The sequence below is a fragment of the Peromyscus leucopus genome, chromosome 1 (genome assembly GCF_004664715.2).
Source record: "Peromyscus leucopus breed LL Stock chromosome 1, UCI_PerLeu_2.1, whole genome shotgun sequence".
Taxonomy (NCBI): domain Eukaryota; kingdom Metazoa; phylum Chordata; class Mammalia; order Rodentia; family Cricetidae; genus Peromyscus; species Peromyscus leucopus.
This window is the reverse complement of record NC_051063.1, coordinates 94,435,963-94,444,132: the sequence shown is the minus strand read 5'-3', so window position 1 is coordinate 94,444,132 and position 8,170 is coordinate 94,435,963. Positions and strand designations below refer to the sequence as shown.

At 45.3% G+C, this 8,170-nt stretch overlaps 1 long non-coding RNA gene across 1 annotated transcript; it reads right to left on the bottom strand.

Moving 5' to 3' along the window:
* Positions 1-1,554: 1,554 nt before the first annotated feature.
* Positions 1,555-6,758, bottom strand: LOC119087567. Its single transcript, XR_005091028.1, has 2 exons — positions 5,599-6,758; positions 1,555-1,835 (listed from the first exon to the last, which is right to left on the bottom strand). It is a non-coding gene; the product is annotated as an uncharacterized LOC119087567 (long non-coding RNA).
* Positions 6,759-8,170: the final 1,412 nt, after the last annotated feature.

The window sequence follows — 8,170 nt, the reverse complement described above, 5'->3', positions numbered from 1 at the left end:
TTTTTTAATGTAGGGGAGACAAATCAGAAGGAGCATAAACAAACCTTCAGTTTCAAAATAGCAAAGGAATACACAACTTTTTTGACATGTATACATTGAAGAGACCAGGCCATGCTAGAAGACAGGCCACAGAACTGTGTGACAGAGTGTATTTTCCAAAGATCATCATTGTGACTCTCCTACTTCATGTTTTTTCTGGGATGATATTTTGACATTGTACACTCCCTTTGAAAGATGGGGTATACCACCCATTTTCTTGAACCAGCAGGTTTTTAACTTTGAGGGAAGTGATATTATGGAATGTGTGTGTGTGTGTGTGTGTGTGTGTGTGTGTGTGTGTGCGCGCGCGCGCGTGCATGCTGTGGGATGGTCTGTATGTCAAATTGCTCTGATTGGTCAATAAATAAAACACTGATTGGCTAGTGGCCAGGCAGGAAGTAGGTGGGACAAGGAGAGAGGAGAATTCTGGGAAGCAGAAGGCTGAGGCAGAGAGACACTGCCACCTGCCGCCATGACAAGCAGCATGTGAAGACTCCGGTAAGCCACAAGCCACGTGGCAAGGTATAGATTTATAGAAATGGATTAATTTAAGATATAGGAACAGTTAGCAAGAAGCCTGCCACGACCATACAGTTTGTAAGCAATATAAGTCTCTGTGTTTACTTGGTTGGGTCTGAGCGGCTGTGGGACTGGTGAGTGACAAATATTTGTCCTGACTGTGGGCAAAACAGGAAAACTCTAGCTACGTGTGTGTGTGTGTGTGTGTGTGTGTGTGTGTGTGTGCGCGCGCGCGTGCGTGCACATGTTTGATGCTGGGGACTGAACTCAGGACTTTGTGTATGCTTGGAAATGTCTACTATTTACTTACACACCCAAATCCATATGTGATTTCTGAGTCTAGGTCATAAATGATGATATGATAATATAGTTTCTGCCTGTTTTTCAAGTTAAATTAATAAATTAATTAAGTTTGTGTGTGTGTTTGTATGTGTGTGCATGCACATACATACGTGTGCACATGGAGGCCTGAGGTCAACCTCAGGCATCCCTCAGGCACTGTCAACCTTGTGTTTTGCTTTTTTTTTTTGAGACAGGGTTTCTCTGTGTAGCTTTGTGCCTTTCCTGGACCTCACTTGGTAGTCCAGACTGGCCTCGAACTCACAGAGATCCGCCTGGCTCTGCCTCCCAAGTGCTGGGATTAAAGGCATGTGCCACCATCGCCCGGCCAAACCTTGTGTTTTGAAACAGAGTCTCTCATTGGGACATGGTGCTCACTAGGCTAGCTGGTCAGTGAGCAAGTGAGTCCCAGGAATCCTCTATTTCTGTCTCCCTAGTGATGAGGTTACAAGCACATCAGCATGCCTGGCTTTTTAAATTTTATATATTCACATGGGCACTGGGGTCAAACTCAGATGTCCACGCTTGCACAGAGAACACTTCACCAACTGAGTCACCTCCCCAGTCCCTTCTGCCTGGTTTTTGTGGAACATTCATTCTTGGAGCTTGTATTAGATATCTGCTGCTCTATTAAAAAATGGATTCCAAGACCTCAGCTTAAGATAACACACATTTATTATTCATTTCACAATTTGTCTGAGTTAGAAATTCAGCCATGGTCAGCTAGATCTTCTGATTCAGGACAAGACTGTGACTGAGGTTTTGGGAAAGTGTTGGGGTGGAGGCTCTCATCTGAAAGTACACATGGAGAGTAGTCCATTTCCAAGGCCACTCCCAAGGTTTGAGGGAAGGATTCAATTCTTTAAGGTTTGTTAAACTGAAGGCTTTAGTTCCCGGCTGTTGGAGCCTCTTCAACATGGCAGCTTGCTTCATTAAAGCTAGCAAGAGCAACAGAGAGATAATGCATCACATGCCTTTGTAATTTAATGGTGGGAAAACATTGAGAGAATAATGTTGCCATGTTCTGTTGGTTAGCTGCAAGTACTCAAGGGGATGAGATTACACACGCTGTGAATTCCAGCAGGTAGGGATCACTAGGGACGTTCTTAGAGGCCTCTTACCCCAGAACCTAACCTCTATGTTGTGAGAAAGCCAGAGGGGGGAGGGGCGCAAATACTAGACAGATGAGTAAAAGAATACTCAGATAGTTACTGAATCCAGCGGTTTGGTAATCCCCAGCCACTGAGGCTCTAGACACGGTGGAGCAAATAACAGCTGTCCTTGTCATGCCCTTTCGATTCCTGACCCATATAACTCTTGAAAACAACCAACTTATGTTGTTTTGTGCCACTAGCTAGTGAAAGACAGTCCATCTGTCTTTCATTGCTCACCTGGTTTCTTAGTTTGACTGCAGGAAATGCTCACTGAGTGATTTTTTTGCAGTTGGATTCAAGTTACATTTTGGTCCAGAGTTTGCAGACTGAGAATATTTTGAGAGTTTACATAGATCTGAAAAACTGAAAATCTCTGGTTGTCATAAGCATGACTTTTGCTCATCAAATAAAAGCAGTATTTCACTTTGGGCCTCTTTCCTCTACTAGAAGTCTATAAAGTGCCTTCGAAGGCACAGGGCAGATCAAGCTTTCCTAGTCTGGTCCTGGGATTCAGCTGGGCTGTCATGGCCAGGGGCACACTCTTGAATGAGGTAGGATGTTCTAAATGTGTGTCTGAGACTGGAGAGATTAATAAGAGAGAAAATAACAGAAGAGAGAGTGAAGGAGGGAAATGGAGGAGGCAGATACATGTGGGCATGGTGGCCGTGATGGTAGACAGAGAGTTGAAGTCAACAGGGAAAGCCATCTTTGGGGTTGCTCACGAGGACTTAAGAGAATAGAAACACATAGAATTGTGGCTTGTCTGTTGTCTAATGAGCCCATCATTTTTAGAAAAGTCTATTAATCTAATATATGGCATGCTATTTTTTTTCCGTTACAGGGCAAAATTTTGTGCTTGGGTTGATACAGTGCAGAACAAACATGATACTAAAGGACCATCATCCCTGGGAAACCAGCGGAAGAGAAGAGTACAGAAACACTGCAGGAAGCATTAGACTTCCATGGGCCGTAGTGATATGTATTTTGAGCAATGGTTACTTAGTCCCTGAGATACAGGAGGCCCTGAGTAATGTGTAGGTTTTCTGAGCATTGGATATGAGTGAGGTCAGCCCAGTTCTCATCCCTTGTGTCATGTCTATTCTTTTCTCTTGGGCTGTAAGTGTGAGTCCCCCAGGTCCTACCCCTGACCTGCACCTATTGGCCAGTCCCTACTCTAGGCATCTGGGACAGTCTGGTGATGCTAGCAGAATTTAAGTAAATGAAGTCTAATGATCTAGAGCTCCACCTAAGACCACCCCCGTGATTTGATTTTCCTGACCTCATACTAGGGTCTTGAAAGGTGAGACTTGTCTTTGCTCCTGAGCCCCGGGCCGTCTCTCTTTCTCCGCTCTGCAGGTCTTAGGAATTGTTGTTGAACTTCCACTTTGGAGCCATCCCCACCTTTCTTCTCTAATGTTCCACCTGCTCCTTTCCTCCCGGGAGTCAGGAACTCTGGGCTCCACCCATAGATATGATTACAGGCTTGTTGTTTGACTTCTGAAAAGTCATATTTACTCTCTGGCCCTTGGATTGCTCACCTTGAAAACATTGTGATTATTAACTTAGCAAGCTTAGATACATGTCCCCTGGCAACATGGATAGTCTCGGGAACTACCTGGTCTTGACAGGGACTGTAAAGTCATGGTGAAGGTTGGGACAGTGTCTTAGTTAGAGTGTCTATTGCTGTGCAGAGACACCATGACCATGGTAACACTTAAAAAGGAAAACATTTAATTGGGCCTGGCTTACAGTTGAGAGGTTTAGTCCATTATCATCGGGGTGGGAAGCATGGTGGTGTGCAGGCAGACATGGTGCTGGAGAAGGGGCTGGGAGTTCTACATCTTGATCCACAGGCAGCAAGAAATGAACTAGCTTGAGCTTCTGAGACCTCAAAACCGATCCCCTAGTGACACACCTCCTCCAACAAAGCCACACCTCCTAATAGTGCCCTATAGACCAAATATCCAAACACATGAGTCTATGGGGGCCATTCCTATTCAACCTCCACAGACAGGTTGTGATTGCAAGCTCATCAGGTAGGAGGTATGGCTATGGAACATAAAGTAGAGACAGGCCCAGAATCTTTGTTTTCAGTGCTCAGGTGATCAAACATAGAAACTCAACAGGTTGTGGAGCAGGATCTAACTCTCAAGTGGGGAAATGCCTATTAGGATAAGCAGAGACTCGGAACCACTTCCAGAACTGGAACCAAAGGCATCTGGGTTTAGATCAAGATTCAGTTTTCAGGGATCTTGGGAAGATAGGCTGAGGGAAAACGAGGCTGAAGGTTAAGTGTGGGCTGAGTCCAGATAATGGGAAGGCTGTGACTGGGTCACTATAGGGCTATTGCTAGCTCAGCAGTTTGTTGGGACAATGTAGGAGGATGCTCTTACGGGTCAGCTGGAGCAGTTGACATCGCTTAGACTCGGTGTTCTCCTCAGGGCTAGGCCTGGGGTTTGTACCCACCTATGGAGAGGGATGGATTGCTAACACCAGCTCTCTCTGGCAGAAGAATCTAGGATTCCCTAAACAGTCTCAGACACATTGGGGAAAATAAGGGAGCTGCCCTGCAGGTCACAGCATCCTCACATGGCTCAGGAAGAACAGGCCAGTGCACTTCTGACCTGGTTCTCTTGGCATTTTAGGTGTTGAATCAGTCATCGGCCAGAACAATGTACAGTCTTGTGGGGTTCACTGCAGTGAGTCAGAGAGAACCCCAGTGGCTGCTGCAGAGCAGGCACTCCATAAATGCTTCCAAAACAGGAAAGCTGAATGACATGAAGAGGAGAGAATGACAGCAGGGAGACGGGGCACATCAGCAGTGGCCCTGAGAAACAGGGCTTTTCTCATGGCATCCTCACCATTGACAACCGAGCCTCAACCTTTCCCCTATAATAAGAAAAAGAATTCTCCAAACACATTTTCAGATTCTAAAGTGCCGGAGTCAGGGAGATGTTCCTACCCTTGACCCAGTCATCCCACTCTTGGGATTCTTTCATAAGGAAATAATTCAGTAAAAACAAGCAGCCAAGCACAGGAAGATATTTATGATATCATCAACTGAGGCAGCACATGTTTGACAATAAGGAGCTGCCTCAGTTTTGATATATTTATCCAGCAGAATCTCGTGGAGGTGTCAAACTGGCCACTGTGAAGGTTGTGTACCAAACATGGACATGTACAATAAATAATTGAGTGCAAGTGTAATTTTGCAAAACTTTAGTTCCTTGTTTCAACTGGTTAATTAAAAACATTTTATTTCATTATTTTTAATTGTGTGTGTGTGTGTGTGTGTGTGAGAGAGAGAGAGAGAGAGAGACAGACAGACAGACAGACAGACAGACAGACAGAGACAGAGAGTCCCCCAACATGGGTGCTGGGAACTGAATTGGGGTCCTTTGCAGGAGCAGTACAGCCTCTTAGCTGCTGAGCCCTTTCTCCAGTCCAACTACACTTAAATGACTAATTTTCAAAAACTCATTTTAAAATCACATGTATTTATTTAGTTATGTGTGTCATGGTGCATGTGTCGAAGTCAACGGGTTACCTGCGGGTGTTCTTTCCTTTTGCCAAAGGGGTCCTGGAGATGAAATTCAATAATCAGACGTGGCAGCAAGGGCTTTACCTGCTGAGCCATCTTGCCAGCCTCCATACTCACTAATTTCTTCCAAGGTGTTCATCACTGTGATTAAATTCCAAATGAAATATACAAGTTACTTAAGAGTGTGTAATGTTTCCTTTTCCTGCTGTGACTTAAAAGGACACACACACACACACACACACACACACACACACACACACACACAGATATTCTGGAAAGACAGCTGGGACAGGGCTTCATCATGTATGAAAATGACCATAGAGAAGTCAGAGCAGCAACTGACAGAACTGAACACCTCGGGACATTTACAGCAAAACTAGGTAACAGGACAGGGAGCGCCAACAACCGTCACATAATGAGCATCTCTGTGGGAGAGAGAGACATAGCAGGGCAGCAGACAGATCTGAAAATCCACGAGAGGCAGGGCGGAAAGCACAGAGGCTCAATTTGAGAGCAGCAGTGGAAGCTGAGGGGCTTTTCATGCCAACGACTGATGAGAACAAAGAGCCGCAGTGAGACCTGGAACGATGTGGTACACGAACTCCCAAGATGGAGTGGCCCAGAGTGTGCTGTTGGAGACAGGACTTATCCTTCAAGGAACTTCTAGGAGAGGACATGAGCTTCAGTAAGAGAAAGGCAGAAGATGCAAAGAAAGAGAAGGCTCAGGTCAACATGGGGAAGGGGGGAAGATCCGGCAGAAGAAAACAGCTGTAAAAAATAAATACCCCTTGAATTTTAGATTGTGAACTGCCATTTCTGACATGACATGGAAACAACAGAAGAGAGGGCCCTGTGAGATTACAGAGGCTATTTGAGCACACACCACCTCCCACCATCAGCAGTGTTATCTAGCTCTTCCATAATCAATCTAACCAACAGAAAAACAGCAGGGTGAAAGGTTCTGTAAAGAAAAGGAATAAACAGTATTATCACATGCCTACAGATAGTACAAATATGTGTGCCAGGAAGACCCACTCAGCAAGAGATCAAAATATAGTACAACCATATGTCTAGTGAGGAAAATACAAACTGGAAGGTCTCAGATGAGAGCCAGTGAGTGGTTCTGCAGACCAAGTCACCTGCCATGCAAGCCTCATGACCTGAGTTTGGTTCCTAGAACCCATGGTAGAAAGAGAGCAACGACTCCCGAGTTGTCTTCTGACCTCCACATGTGTGAGGGGGCAGTGAGAGAATTTGTCTCCAAAAATAGCATGGAGGGGCTGGAGAGATGACTTGGTGTGTCCGGTGCTTTCTGTACCAGCATGAAGACCTGAATGTGGATGCCCAGCACCCTTGTAAAAAGCCAAGTGTGGTGGCATGGCCCTGTGAAGCCAGTGCTGGGCTTGAACACAGGTGGATCCCTGAGGCTTGCTGGTCAGCCAGTCTAGCTGAAGCATTGAGCTTGAGGTTCAGTGAGAGGCCTTGTTTATGAACAACAACAATGTGAAGAGCACTAAAGACAGACAGACGGTATCAATGTCTGTCCTCCACATGTATACACATAGGTGAGCACACACACAACCATAACATAAACTTTGGGGGAGGGGATAATTTTAGATTTATTGAAAAATTAAGTAAGGTAGTACACGGAATTCCTATATAGCTTTTACCTAGCATACTCCATGGTAAACATAACCATGATGTATCTCTCCAAATTCAGAAACCAACACTGGCCGGGTGGTGGTGGCGCACGCCTTTAATCCCAGCACTTGGGAGGCAGAGGCAGGGAGATCTCTGTGAGTTTGAGGCCAGTCTGGTCTACAGAGGTAGTTCCAGGATGGGCAGGACTGCTACACAGAGAAACCCTGTCACAAACAAACAAACAAACAAACAAACAAACAAACCAGCACTATAACACTGCTGTTAACTAAACTGCAGGCTCTATTTATATCTCACCAGTTTTCCCATCTATGTCTCTTTTCTGTTCTAGATGGAAAGCGTTAACACTGGAAACCACACACAGAACTACATGACTGCATACCCTCCACAAGGCCCAGCATTAAAAATATTACTACTTAAAGCTTCCTAAAATGCACACATATGTGAAGAGGATCTAAATGAAACTGCTAAATAATGGGAGAGACAGAACCCCATCTGGACCTCTCTTGTCACCAAATGAAACTTCCAGTCCTGGGACTGGGTTACATATAATTGAGTTGTTGGCCTAAGGAACTCCCAAACTACCCAGGCTGTTGCCAAGACTACAGGCTGCTCCCCACAAACTGACAGCTGAGGACAACACCTATACAACTCACTGAACACGGAGAAGCCGAGCTGTTGTCTACATGGAGCCTTCACCTCTACATTCTACCATCTTTGGTACAGGAAGGCACTCTGCATATTACCACAAAAGAAACATGAACACTAACCTGGCCACAAACCCCTTATCTACAATGGTGTCCTGCCTGCAAGATATGCTAGGGCAATGGTGGCACAAAGCTTGAGGGAGTGACCAACCAATATCTGATTGGACTTAAGGCCCACTCCAGGAGATGGAACCCATACCCAACACAGCTTG